The sequence below is a fragment of the Onychostruthus taczanowskii genome, unplaced genomic scaffold, assembly GCF_017590055.1.
Source record: "Onychostruthus taczanowskii isolate IOZ18803 unplaced genomic scaffold, ASM1759005v1 scaffold85, whole genome shotgun sequence".
NCBI classification, from domain to species: Eukaryota; Metazoa; Chordata; class Aves; order Passeriformes; family Passeridae; genus Onychostruthus; species Onychostruthus taczanowskii.
In genome coordinates, this window is record NW_024506443.1 from 2517404 (window position 1) to 2532924 (window position 15521).

Here is a 15521-nt window from a genome sequence, read left to right on the forward strand (position 1 = left end):
GATATAACTGAACTGCAAGGGGTAATCTATGGCTTTGTAAAGAGTGAGCTGTGTGATCAGGTTCAACTTGTATGAGTAAATTTTATATCACACTGCAACAAAACGTACCTAATTTGTATTAAAAGCCTATTGGAAACTATAGTGCTTTTGCTATTATTGTAAATGATTCACTAACAGCTTAGTGTTCTGAAACCTTAACATTGACATGACCAATCTTTAGGCTTTTCAACTGCCACATATCTTGAAAGAGCATTACATATAAGGACAACTTGTTTTCTTTTTAAGAAATGCTGACCAAGGATGTCAACACTAGCAACTTTTCAGCCTCTTGAGCAGCATTCTTGCCAGTCAAGTCTATCAGCTGGTGTGCAACCTACCATTTTCCTTTATGTTCCTCCAGAGACCCTGTTAATCTCTTCAAAACAGTTGCTATCAGTCAGAAAATTGCTGTCTTAATTGCTGTGTATATTTTGGGGCTTGCCTGTGTTCTTTTTATTTTTCTTTTTTAATCCACTTATTCGTTACCTGTTGTTTTATATGTTAGTTACAGATTGTCTTCAGGGCTTTTTGTTCTCTGCCTGCATGACCCCATGTGCTGTGGAGAGTAGTGGGAGGATTTTTGTTTGGCTTGGCTTTTGAAGAGTTTGCATGTGAACAGAAAAAAAAAAAAAAAAAAAAAAACAAATGCTACAATGTTTACGGACATGTGGACTAGATCTACCATATAAAAAAAAGCAGATTACTTAATTAGATTCTACTTGAGTTGTAATAGTACTGTCAGTTTAGTGAAAATGAAAAGGTATATTTTAATAAGTTTATGATGAAAAATCATGTAACCTTATCTTTTCTCTTCTTCAAAAATGATGATTAATCTTAGAAATAACTTCTATTCATCAACGTCTGAGTGTCTGTCCTCAATTATTTCATTCAAACTTCCTGTGTTTAAAATTGTGATACTTTGTCTGCTATTTATTAATCACAGACACAGAGCGTATCTCACTACTATTCGTTCCAATAGAAAATATAAATTGCTTGAAGTTCTTTTACTGGATTTGAAATTTTTCCATAAAATTTACAATTTGTATGTTTGATAAATACACATAATTTTTATTATCTAGTAAGGGGAGAGAAAAGGAGGCACAAGCCAGATGATGTGTGAACTGAGAGTTCTTACAAGATGATTGACCTACAAAGTAAAATTAGAAAAGAATAAACAAGGTGAGTGATGATTAAGGAGGATCTACTTAGTCACAAATAAAGAATAATTCTTATTTGCCCTTATTCACTGATGCCACATTAAAATATAATATTATATTATTTTCATTTTAGGTAGGACTATGCTACAATTAAATACAATTTTCCTCTTCTTTTCTGCTGTGTGGGGGTGAAGAGGATAGTGTTTAACGGATAAATTTCCAGTTTGCATACATGACAGAAGAAAAAATTATTGCAAACCAAATAATACTGCAAGAAAAAATAGTGGAGAAGAAGTCTTGTCCTTTATGAAATAAGGAAATGTGCCATTCACATTCTCTGAAAAAATTCCTTCACCCAGGATTTTTCTCCTGGGAAGCTGAGAGGCCTCTGAGAAAAGGAAAACAATTCTTATCTCATTTGTTTCTCCTGTGTTGTGCTCATGTGGCATGTGTTTGGAGATTGTTTACCCACAGGTAATTGTTTGATTGGTCTCTGGTGTGAGTTGTTTTGACTCATTGGCCAGTTGGGGCCAAACTGTATCAGGACTCTGGAAAGAGTCACGAGTTTTCATTATTATCTTTTCAGCATTGTGTTAGTGTCTTTTCTGTATTCTTTACTATACTATTGTATAGTATTCTTTAATATAATATAGTATAATAAAATAATAAATTAGCCTTTTGAGAACATGGAGTCAGATTCATCATTCCTACCTTTGTCAGGGCACATTGAATACAATAAGGAAATATTTACTGAATTAAAGTGAATTGGATCTAGATGCCAAACTTGTGGTAGGAGATGGCTGCAGGGGTGGTCTCAGCAGGGAGAGTCTGGGGCTTCCCATGTTGGATACACCAGGTTCCAGGTGGCTCCAGTGGACCCACCAGAGAGCATAGCTGAGGCCCTCAGTCAAAACGGTGGTGCCTCATTTAAAACATATTTAAGAATGGATAAAAATGCCATGAAAAGAGATGAGGTTGGAACAAAAAGAGTGACAAAGAACGGAACTAAGACCAAAGCCTGAAGAGAAGGAGGAATTCCATGGGAAAAGGGATTTTTTTTTCCCCTGCTGTCTGTGCATAGTCCAGCCAGCTCTGGGTAAACTTGCGAGGAGGTAGGAGCAGCAGAGAGCAGATGTTATCAACACAACTCCCATTTCCTATCTTCCCCTGAACTGCTCTGGTGGGGAGGAGATAGAGGAATTGGGGATAAAGGTGTGAAGGTAAAGCCAGGGAATAGTGGGAGGAAAGGTGTTTAATGCTTGTGCTTTTTTTTTTCATTATCCATATCTTGCTTAATGGGCAATAAACCAAATTGTTCCCACTCTGAGTCTGTTTTTTCCATGATGGCAATTGGTAAGAAAGGTGATCAAGGTGATCTTCTTGACTCCATCTCAAGATATGAGATTTCTTGTTCTTGTTTTTTTTCCTGTTTTGTTTCCTATTGCCTCTGGCTTTTATATTCCTGAGTAACTATTACATGTGAAGAAGCCTTGTTTTCCTGGAAAAGGCTAAATAACTGTCTGCTGATTTAAAGAAGTGAATGAATTAGTTTGATTTACTTGTATATTCAGCTTTTGTTTTACTTATTAAAAAGTCTTTCAACCCACCAGTTTTCTCACTTTTGCCCTTCTGATTTTCTTCCCTGTTCCACTACTGGGGAGTGGGATGCTGTGTACATCTATTAAACCTGCTCTGGTTTAAAACACTACACCACATTCTGTCAGATAAGTCCCAGCTTCAGCCCTTTTAGCAAAAACTTAATATGTGGAAATTAACATTGACATAGACTCCAAAACAAGAGAACTATATGGTTGTATTACTGTAAAAGAGGCTTAGACATCTCTGTAAGATAAAGTCATTCCTTCCTGTAGGACAAAAGCTGATTTGAAATCTGCTGACTTGCTGCAGCACCAGGTTGCAGTTCAGTATGCCAACTCTTCCTTATGAATTTTTGGCTGCATGCTCTATCTGCCTGCTCAATGGACAACACAAAGCAATACTATATATTCAGATGCATGATCTTGCTCACAAGGGAAAAAAAAAAACAAAAAAATGAAAGGTGTTTTATCTGTCTTTATTGCCAGTTTATAAAGTCAAACACGAAATCCTGTTCTTTGTACTTTATGAAAAAACCTCACACCAATTTATGAAAAAGCAAAAAGATTTTGTACAGTTTAATATGAAAGAAAGAGAGAAAGAACTTTTTTTAAAAAAGAGAAAATGACAGTCAGATTTTTTTTATAACCCAAGGGGAAGTTAAAGGAAAAAAGTATTCGAAGTCAATTTAAGATGTAACTCTATAGTGGAACTGGAAACCAAAATCTTTGAACTCTAATGGAAATTCCATTGCATTTTAAGTGTATATCTGGCTACCTCAAAGTCACAATGCACATATTGAGCATGAACAGAGCTCATGGCACAATATGGTACGAATTCAATTTACATATATCATGTCTTGTGGTCTTTTTCATTACTCAAGTGCTCTCAGGATGCTTTTGCTGCTATTTGTATTCACCTGTGCTAATAAAATTCCCCGTGGTTACATTTTTGTTACAAAGTATGGTAATTTTCTAAGCAAGAAAAAGGATTTTATTAAGCTATATATTGCTGTTAGTAATGTGACTTTTACTGCAGGTGTCAGAATGACTCAGGTAACTATTCAATGAATCAGGCCCCAAAGGAAAACGCGAAGTATCACTGAATTATTGCTGTCAAAACTAACAGAGGGTTTATATTACATTGACAGAATGTGCCATTAAAAAAAAAAAAAAAAAAAAAAAAAAAAGAGGGAAGAGGGAAAAAAGAAACAAAGAAATTGTATCAGGCAGAGAAAAGAAAAAAGCAAATCAACTTCAAACAAAAAAAGACTAAAGTAAAACCACAGTTCCTACACATATACTTGTGTATTTTCTCTGCTTTCCTGTAATTCTTCCAGTCTTCCTTTTTTTTCCATTTGAATCTCAAACATTGTATTGCATCTGATCGTATTCATTTTTTTCCTGGTTTTGTGTTATTTCTTCATTCATTATAAAACTGTAGAGGGTAACTATTTCATTCTTTTAAAAAAATATGTATTTTTTTTTAAAGGTGGTAAAACATTACAGGCAACATTTTCACAGCCACAACCAGCCTTGCTATAATTGTAGTTACACTGAACTTTATTGGACACATATTGACAAGCACTGGCAGCTGTTAAAAAGCTTCTTCTATAATATGGTAAGTTAATAATAGCTCAAAACTGAAAATTTAGTTGGTCGATACATGCTGGATCACACATAGGACTAGGAAACTAATAAAAATGTAAGTTGCCTTCTATCACAAAATCATGGCATATAAAAAAGCATATAAGTAATAAAGAGCTTTCTTTTAATAGCATAAACCAGTGAAACCACTACAGATGGAGATGCCTTTAAGTAGAATTCTCTGTCCCTCTTTGATCTCTGTTGTAGACAGAAATTGATGGTAACATTCTCATCTTTGACACCTCTTTTAGATGCATGTAGATGTTATCAGGTGTGTTAAGCAGGTGTTGCTTATAGAAAGCTTTTGCATTTTATGTCCTGATTGGCAATTTATTAAGAAAATGTGGTGCTGGAGCTGTAGGCCACATCTTATTTGGCCAGCAATCTTGTATTCTGTGCATCCTGAGCTGAACTTTGGTGGTCACTTGGGGAGTGACCCATCTCACTGTTACTCCATCTCAGAGTCCCCCAGAGAGGCCCATGCAGGCTCAGGTATTGCATAATTTTGCACAAACTGAGTGATTATGCATTAGACAGGCAATAGCTGTGTACTAGATAAGCAGGTTTATGTAAACCATACTGTATGCATTCTTCTGCTTTCTCCTCGGTATGCTTGATTTGTGAAAAATTTCCACCCTGTGCAGATTAATCAGTGTCTAATTTTTAAACCTTTTTGTCTGTGTTTAGAGAATTACCAAAATTTAGCAACAGCAGGAAAGCTCAATTACAAAAGAAGATGTAGGGTTGAATACATCAACATTTTGTCTTAGTATATATGAAGAAAAGAACACATTTAGGAGTCTTTTGAAAAAATATGGGTTTCACTTTTAGAACTTCACATTTTAAAAACAATAAAGAAGTTTTCAGATTCTGAGAATTATTAAGAGAAATTCAGGTTATGGGTTTGGGGGTTTGGTGACTTTTTTGAGATGAAAGATCTGAAAGGAAATGAAAATTTCAACAGCTCTTCTCAAGTGATGTGTATTTTGTACGAATATTATAACTCTCAACTGAATTAGACTGTGGAGAATTTAATACAATAACCTGGCAACACTAAGCATTATAGTTTAATTTTGTGTGTATATATGTGTTTGCTCCTAGTTTGCTTTTTTCCTGTTCAAGCATTTCCATGTGCCCTAAGGCAATCCCAACTCATGTAAGATATATCCCTGCTTTCATTCTATAAAAATACTGTTCTGTTGAAATTAAAAAAAAAAAAAATCTTCATATTATTTTAGACACATTGCACAGAAAAACAACATAAATGAATACATATAGTTCAGGGTTTTTTTCTTTATATGAAGTTATATAACTACAACCCTCTGCTAGATGGATGTGCCCTTAGACATAAGTGGAAAGGTGTTTATTTAAAATTTATTTAAAGGTGTTTGTTTAAAGGCTTTTAAGATATTCTTTGGATGAGTAGCTCAGCCTCAGAAAACTTGCTTGTTAAAACTTAGGTTAGAAAAGGTCCGTTATACTTATAGAATCTTAGTTATTCAAAGAGAATTCAGCACACTAAGCAGACTAAGGATTTCTGGGCAGAAGCAAAAGAAGAGGCTGCCTCAGAGAAAGGTCCGCTCTTGTTAGAAAACATCAAATGAAAAAGTAAAATAATGAAACAGGAGATGGTAATTTGTTAGAAAAGCCATGCACAAGCTATGAGCTCTTTAAATTCTGTAAGAATTCAGAGGACCCAGAAGAACAAAGACAGCTACAGCACTGCAAAACAGCAGATGCAGGCTCTTCACAGTTCTTAGCCCATCAGAGTTCTTTTATTAACTTAGGAATAAAAGGGCTCATGGCTTTTTAGGACTTTATGGACAAGTCCAGTTTTGAATTTGTTTCAGCTCAGTTTTAGCTGCAACACCACATTGCCCAGCAATCTGATGATTGTTTTCTAACTTGCTTGTAGCTTCAGCTTAGCTTTATGCAAATGTACCAAGGAATTGTACCACATATGGTAGGGGTTTAATAAAATTTAATGGCCATTGAAGGTAAAATTCTGCATCAGGGAAAAAAGAGTAGTGTGAGCAACAGACTGCTAGGAAACATAAAAGGAAGAGAAAAGAAAAAAAAAACAAAAGGAAAAATGAAAAAGGAAAAGAAAACTATAACCACTACTGACTCCACGCTACCTTTGACAAAGAGCTCTGGCCACTGGCAACTCACAGAATTGCATGGTAGGAAATATGGCCTTTGACCTTTGACTGCAGTTGCTTAGAAAGGTGAGAATTGCAATGGAGAAAAGGGAAAGATGCTAGAATATCTGCGTGCACAATAATTTTAAGTGCGTTGCTAGTTATGATGTTATGATTTAACAATTTGACTGAAAAGTGTTAATATCAATGTAATTATATTAAGGATATCTGCTTGTTGTATTTTTATTACACTGTTAAAACATTACTTAGACCATGAATAAATTCTTTTATCTGCATAAAAGATGTGATCCCTGTTTGGTCGTATGAAAGTTCTGAGTGTGATAAAAGTTCATTCAGTTACGTAAGTACAACCTCTTGTTACTTTGTACAGGTTCATATGTGTCTTGTACAGCCTGAGTGTCACAATGATTCATCTTTAAGCTCTCTCAGAATTTCAGAAGAAACTGAAATTTTCAGTTTCTTCTTCAGAACACCAATGTGTCTCTGAGTGCCTGGAAGGACATACTAGTTAAAAGGATATTTATGCTATTTAGTTTACAAATCAATCTAAGTTGTTTAAAAGTTACTTCTGGTGTATAAAATATGGGTTTTATGCCCGTGTTTGCAGCTCCAAATATGCACCCTAACTGTGCACACTGGCATCCAGATGCAAACCATCTCCTCTGCACCCAATTGGAAAATAAAAAAGACCTGCTGCATAGTACAGAGGAAACTGTTATGTTGCAGTTCTGTACTCAGTGTGATCTGAACAGACTCTGTTCAAGAGCTCCAATGCTGAGCTGTGCCCAAGAAGCATCTATTTCTCCACAGCAATTAAAATGAGAGCATATGCTCTTAATTTAAAAGGAAAACAACATGCCTAGGGATATTTATGCTAAAATTTCCTCTGATTTTCTATTCTGCTGGCAGTAATGTTATAAGACTTGTTAGGCTAACAAAAGAGAAATGGAAATCCATGGAAAAAAGTCGAAATCTGTTTAAGGGAAATGTTTCTTAGAGAAAAGTGATAAAATAACTTAATAGCAAAATTTCTGAATTGCTTGAAAGAATAAGAATTTGCAGAAGTGTTATGGATCAAAGCTTAGGAACAAAAGAGCATGTAGGAATAATGGTGAGAATTTATAAAAACAATTCAATTTAATGGAACAAACCAACCCATTAATTCAATACAACAATGTTATATTGGCCAATATAGCCAGGCCTAATATATCACACACAGCTCCAAGAACATATGTAAGTTTCCACAGATGTTTAAAATGCTGTGATACTAATTAATTTTAATTAGAGAGTCGATAATTAATGATTAATTAGGGACTCCATTATTTCATATGCCAAAGGAAACTGAAGAAGCAAACCCATATATCACATCAGGCAGTGAGCAGTTTGCACTTATATTTTGTAAAATTAAAAAAGGAAAACGTGACACCAGAAGGTGTAGAATAAGAGACTTCTTAGAATTATCATCTGACATTTTGAGGACAGCAGTCACATTTTCAGAGATACACAAAATAAAAAATAACTTTAAATGCATTAAATTTCAATGCATATTTATGTGAGCTACTCAAAACAGGAATCTATGACTCATAATCATAATTTATTCAACTCCAGTCATGCAGGTATCTGTGAAAATGTACTTCTTAATCTTGAATCCACTGCCATTAATGTCACCAGTGTGATCCAGTAGCATATTAAACTATTGGTGTTGCTTAGTGTGCATAATATGGCATTACAATGATAAACACTATCATTCACAGATATTGCTGTCTCCTTTTGAAAGGAAATAATAAAAATCACAGTAATCACAGTAAGCAAAAAGTGTGTTTACTGGCATGTTTCTGCATATGATGCAGTGTTGCTTTAGATGTTTCTCCGCTCATTATTGAATACTAAGACTTGAAAGTGTTCTCAGTGAAACAACCAATGTCCTCCTCTCCACTTGAGATACTTGTCAGTCAGAATTTTTTTACCAGACACAGGAAAAAAAGGCAGTTGTTGGATTCTGTCCAAAGTCTTCCTTCATTCACTTGGAAATAAATCAACATTTTTAATGTGAGGCTTCTTTATTCTAGGAGAACTGCATGCCTATACTAAAGACTGTAGGGTTGTGAAGAAGTGAAATCAAAGGAAAAGTTTATGCAGCTTTCAGTAGGGGCAGATTTTAGCCAGACATGGAGGAGATACAAGAAATTTTGATCCTTTTTTACCTTCAAACAGTAAAAGAGGGGCTTTTTTTCACCTTGATTTCTTAAATTCAGGTAAATCTAAAGTTGTGGATAGAAATGTGACATCATTAAGATGTGTATAATCAGAACAGAATAGGAAATGGCATTTCAACAGACTTTGGTTTTAAATGAAGGCGGTCATTATATCTACATATTTTATATGTAGGCAGTCTATTATATCTACTATGTACACTTTGTATTCTAGAACTAAACAGAGGAGAAAAAAAAGCATGATTTCTTTTTAACTGACAGGCATAAATATACAATATGGATTTTAAACTATACAGAAAGTGTAAACAGAGTAGGGAGGAAGATATCCTGATATAATTCTTTATTTGCCTCAAGAAGAATTATTCTCTGATAAGAAATACACTGAATAAATGCATCTAAATATCTGTTCGCGATTTCAAGGGTTTCATCTTCTCACTGAGCGAATAATCATCTGAAAAAAATAACTTTTTATTTTCCCTGTTATTAATTATAGGAAGATATTAATGTATTTTTGAGGTGCTTTTAGGGAAGCACTGAAGCTGTCTGTACACTGGTATAAATTATGGGAAATACAAACTACATAATTAACTGTAGCCAAGTCTAATTTTTTTTTTATAAAAACTTTATGAAAATTATATTTTTATTCATGCTGAAGGATGTAATGCATGCTGAAGGATTTGATTGAAATGCATGCTTCAGGCCTTTCTAAGGGATTTGTTTCTGATAATTATAAACTATACTCTGAATGTCATCTTAACTTAGAGATTCAACTGCTAAATCAGCATATCTGTATTTTTTGTGGTTAGCCTCAGACTTCAAAGGTACATGAGCAGATGCTGAACTTACAGTACTCTTGTAGATTTACCAAGGTTAATGAATTATAGGGTAATTTAGCACATACTGCATCCTCTCTAAATAACAATGCTGAATCTTATAATTTTCTGTTTCTCCTTGCTTTGACTTATTTTTACATAGTCTAAAATATTCCTGATGGAATCAAGAATTGTATTTAAACAAGGACATGTCTTTAAAGATACATTTAATTGTCTGCAGTAAGTGTATATTTTTCTACATCTTGACTGAGCACTTGAATGAGACCATCAGTCAGTATCTGAGCTACAAATTTTGGGAAAAGAATTAGCAATGTTCTGCTTAGTCTAAATTCTAACCTAATTTAAGGGGAACAGAGGGTAATAGTGCTGCGATTTTCATAAACCAATAATTGTATGTTATGAATAATAAAGTTTGGTTGCAAACTATGTTGTGTGACTCCATAAAAAAGCAATTTTCAATTAGCAGAGAGGTATATAGAATAAAAACAGTATATCAACATCACTCTTTGGAACTCAATATTTTGCTGTCACTGTTATAGATTAAAGTTTTATTAGGGTAAAAATGTATGTTCCTAGGAAATTTATAAAGTGAGCCTATCTTTTAATATAAATGCATAACAAAAATGTAAATTTTCTTAAATTAACTTTTACAGAAAAGAAATAAATCCTTTTTTTTTTGTATGAATCTATAAAGTGCAAGAATCTAAATCTCTGATAAAAAGTGTTTTATACTGGTTTTGTGTGCATTTGAAAAATTAATATTAATTTTGTTTTCTTGTGAAAAGTTGAAAAAAGGTCACAACTCACAGATTATAACAACACAGTGTAAAGTGCAGGTATGAACAATGCCAAAGGAGTCAATTACAAAATTACCTGTTGTTCTCATAGATGATTTCTAGACAGAGAAGTGTTGAAATACAACAACAATATTTAAAGAAGCAGATAAGTAATACAAAAGATTTCTAGGGAACAGATATCTTTCTACATTTAGCGGAGAAAAGCACCTGTTTCTAGAAAAATGTTTATTGTGATGGAGAAAGGTATAGAAATTATGGCTGTAGACATACAGTGATATTTTACATTTCTGACACTAGTGCACTCAGAGAGCTGGGCTCTACCTGTGCTACCACACTGCATAGGGGTGGGACCCAGATGACCTGGGGACCCTGCAATGTGGGGCACAAAACACTCCCACCACCTATGGGGATCCAAACATTTAGGTGCCAAGTCCATTCTGGTTTTCCCATTGTGATAATCACTAAGTGATCTCCTGGTCTGTACCGTGAACATTTCCAACTGACCTGCCCACCTCATCCAGCTGGGGTGGCAGAGTGAGAGAGCAGTTAGGTGGGCTGGAGTTCGAGGTCAACCAAACACAGTTCTATGTTGCTGACCACTTCTTGCCCCAGCTCACAAAATTGAAAGGCAAATGCAGGAGATTACTGGTGCTTACTTTCCTGATGTGTTTCCTGACTCTTGCACGGGCAAGAGTCTTAGCAACTTAGTTTTGTTAGGCTGAACACTGCTAACTCTTAGAGAACAAAGAATAGTAAAAATATGTTTTGAAAGAGCATACTTTTAAAATAAAGTCTTCTAATGGAAGAGCAGAATGTACTCCAACCATACTAAAATTGCATATAAGTAAAAAGAAATTTTAAAAATCCCTTTAAAATGGCAGATAGTATAAGTGAATATCAAATTGCTTGTCCAATTACATTTAGTTGAATGTGGACATTTGACTCCTACAAATAAATTTTATTCATGTCAAGAGTCTTTCATTCCCAAGTAAATTAATTATTCACCATGGAAGCATGAATTAAGTTTTTACAAGTGAGGCTATTAAATATTTTTAATTCATTTTACATTTTGCTTCTTTCCTTGTTTTGTGTAAAATTACTTAGGGGTTTGTGGTTTTTTCTAACTTTGTGAAAGTATCTTTGTATATTTATATGTTCTTCCAAATATTGGAAGGAAGTCAGACTTTTAAATAGATTTTCACAGAAAATAAACCAAGATAAAGACTTGTCATGATTCTGAGGCTACTCCCATCTTGTCCAAAGTTTTTGGCTTTTATGAAAAGACTTAGAGAATGCCTGAAGAATGGCTTCCCCTTCTCTGGAGAAGTGCTTCTAAGCCAGAGAGCTCACCTTGGATGCCCACCCCAGCTGCAGTGTTACAGCAATGCTTATGTGCAATCATGGAGCCGGTTGGTCTGGATATGCACCCTGGCAGTGACCTGAGGGCCAGTGTCCCAACCCACCCTTGGCCTGTCCCCTGGGAGGGCTGGGGCAGTGGCATGGGCCTTGGCCATGCAGCACCCAAACTGTGGCCAAATGGGGGGACCTCCAGCCCCAGGGAGATACTGATCCATGCAGAGCCCTGAAATTTATTTTCCATCAGAAAAAACGAATTGCATTGTGCAAAGAGGATATTCAAAGAACTATTAACTGATGAGCTTACTATATTGTCATATGGTAGAAGAAGTATGAACTGTGAAGCTTTGTAAGATTTAATAATTTAATTTCATGTTGATGGTCTGCTGACATTTAAATTTTTACTCTCATTTAAATCTTTTTAAATTTGTAAATCATCCCTTTATTCTCCTTCTCCTCAGAAATAAACTCAGTGGGTTTTTTATGTGTTTTGGTTTTTTTTTGTTTTTTTTTTTTTTGTGTAGGTCTTTTGCTGGTTTATTTACTTATTTTCTTTCATTTTAGCTTTTGTCTTTAGTTGTTTGGTAGTTTTAAAACTCAGATCAGAATACTGTGTTAAATATAAGGCAAAAGGCAATGCTGCACTTCTACATCTGCTGCACTTCTACATCTAGCCATCCAAACGCATTCCACTTTGAGTCAGAATCAGCAATCATTCTGGTAATAGCACGTCTAGACTCAAGAAAACCTCAAATGTGACAGTGAGATACCCACAGGAAAAGTAATCTTGCAGTCCTTAGCTTCCCACCTAAGCTTCCCTCCTTCCTGTAAAACTACTCTGACATGAATCCCAGGATGAATGTCTAGATATAAGTACATGCTGTCTTGAAAAGGTGAGTAAATAGAAAGGCAGAGAGTGATTCAGTAGTCCTTCTTCATGCCAGTACCATGATTTCTGTCATGAAATTGCTTTAAAGCGAAGTTCACAGCTTGATTTTCTTTTTGCTCACTTTTGAGTAGGAGCATGCAGTCATAAGCAACACTCACTCTTGAAATATTCATCCCAGTTTTCTCTTAATAATAAACACCGAAATAAATTCAGTCAAGAAGCCTGACATAACAACATATTTGCCAGATTTTAATACTAGAGGGTTAAGGGGAAGGCTAACTATTGATTTAATAACTAAAAAGTTATAGGGATTTTCAGTTCACAAATAAACTGGGTAATCTTTAACCAATTAAACTTAAAAGAAAGGAAATGACAATAAAAGAAGGAGTGCATGGTCATCCTTAAAATAATTGCAGTAATGTAATCACCTTCATAAACATTAGGACAAAGACTGTCCAAGGTAGATCTTACAAAATTGAATAACACCATATGTGCTTTCAATTAAAATAAATTTCAGATTAAGTATACATGTGTAAACATAATTTGTTATTTAATGTGCACCAAAGAGCCATACTACTGCATACAAAACACTTAACAAAGGGAGAAGATGAGTAGTCCTATCAGGAGAATGCACTCAGAATTTTCTTCAGAAAGAATTTCAATCTACAAATAAGAATTTGGTGCATGCAGCTGTCTAGAATAAGTTACTATCAAAGTGTAATAGATTTTCTTTATATATAAAATAATAATGAATATATTGTCCTATAAAGCAAATCCATAGAGTACATAATATTGACATCCTGTAATACATATTTATTACTACTTGCTTAAATATTTATGAGATGACAATATCTTTAAGCTTTTGTGCAAATGACACTTTACTAAACTGGGATCTATTACATAACTTTCCATGCTGGTTTATTTTAATAAGAAAAATAAAAGAGCAAAATGAAATATGTTAAATTAAATCTACCTAATGTTGCAGAAAATCCAGAGCCTTTATTTTCTGTTTCTGACTATTTGATTTCTTACATTTATATTGAACTACTGCATCTGTTCATATAAGTAATGTAAGTACGCGTGTCCTTGTGTGTGTTTATATCCACTATATGGCATATTACTAATATGTTTACTGAAATATTTCAGTATTCAGAAGAGCTCCTGATCCTTTTATACATGCAGATGTTGGCAACTCAGGCTAGGAGTTTTCAAGCATCACTGGGGAAAAAAAGCTCCCATCACAGAATTTTATTTTATGGCCTGAAAGAATTTTATAACTGGCCTGGAAATATTAACACTGGTAATAACAGCTTCTTTCTCTAGCCAAGCTGGGTTTTAAATGTCTTTAAAATAAGTTTTCTGCTTGAAAAACTTGAAGAAGAAAGTTTGGGTGTCCAGATAGTAGAGTAAGTGGTGGTAGTAGGTGTCTGCAGAGAGTACTTTTGTCTTTCCAGAAGTTTTAGACACCCAGTAGTGGAATTGACGGTACCTGCAGAGTAATGTGCAGACATACAGAGCAGGAGATGGAAAACCATAAGGACATGAAGTGAGAGGATGAATCCAGAGAGCAAGTGCCTGTGTCTCAATGAATTCAGGACAAAAGTCAGTGTCCTGAGGTCAGTGAAAACTGCTGTCCTCTAAATATTATTTTTTATTTATTGTACTATTTCAGGCAGAAGAGATTTTTCTCTAAGCCCTCTTTAGCTTGGAGGGAGGTTGCATGTAAACTCATTTTTCAGAAAAGATTCTTAATCAGAAGGCTTTAGGCAATGCTATAGTAGAGTTAAGATTCCCTCATTGTTAAAACAACATTTCAGAGAATCTGTAGAGAAGTATGACTTGGAAAATTGGCTTAAGTGAAAAACATTTTCACTTAAATGTTATAGCATTGAAATTTGAAATATCTTTTAAAAGTGTTTTGTACATATTTGTAATGAAAGTTTGTGATAATGTCCTGTGTATACTAATTGTGCATATCTGGAGATGAAAAGCAGAGAGACCAAAACGTTTCTGATTCAACTAACCTAGCTAAACTTTCCAAACAATGCTGAAAATAGTTTTGTGGTATAGGCATCAGAAGTTTTAAACACGAGAACAAGATGCAGCTAATTCTGAAATGCATAATAGTATAAAAAGGAGTCACTAGGTTGGAAAAGGGTAGTCTGAACTCATAGCCTAAGAACAGTAGTTGATCTCTGCTGGCGGCCTGAAAAGGAAAAGGCAACAATTATGGTGCTTGCTAAACTGCTTGAGCTAAAGAAAACCTGTGTAAAAGCTTTGATAACAAACTCAGTTTATGACCCCTGATGCTCATCAACCACAAAAATATTTCAAAAAGAGCCAATATAACTGTAAGAACATAATTACTGATATTTTTCAAATATGTTACTTGTGTATGTGTGCTAACTGGACCTCAGTTATCCTTTTTTTACAAAGCAGGTGGCTAGTGTTCTTTCCCCCATTCTTTATCTGCATATTTCATTATTCTTAAACTTAATGCATGATTTACCACATGGTAAAGTATTTTAAAGTCATTTACTCTGTCCATTTAATTTTTCCTCCCCTCCAAAAAATACAGGTAAATAGAAAGGTCCGTTGCACCTATAAAGTAGAAATATGCCAATTAATTATAGCATTTTGCTGGTTTTGATCCAAAAGTAATCATACTAATACAACTACATGAGAATTTCTCCATTCAGTAGGCCAGTAAGATAGCACCATTCACAATAAAAAGCCACAGCCTTTTTTTGCCAACTTTATCTTACACACCTTTTAAATGCTACAATGAAAGTGATCTCTAATTTCCTTAAGCATGTGTATATATCCAGTTGCA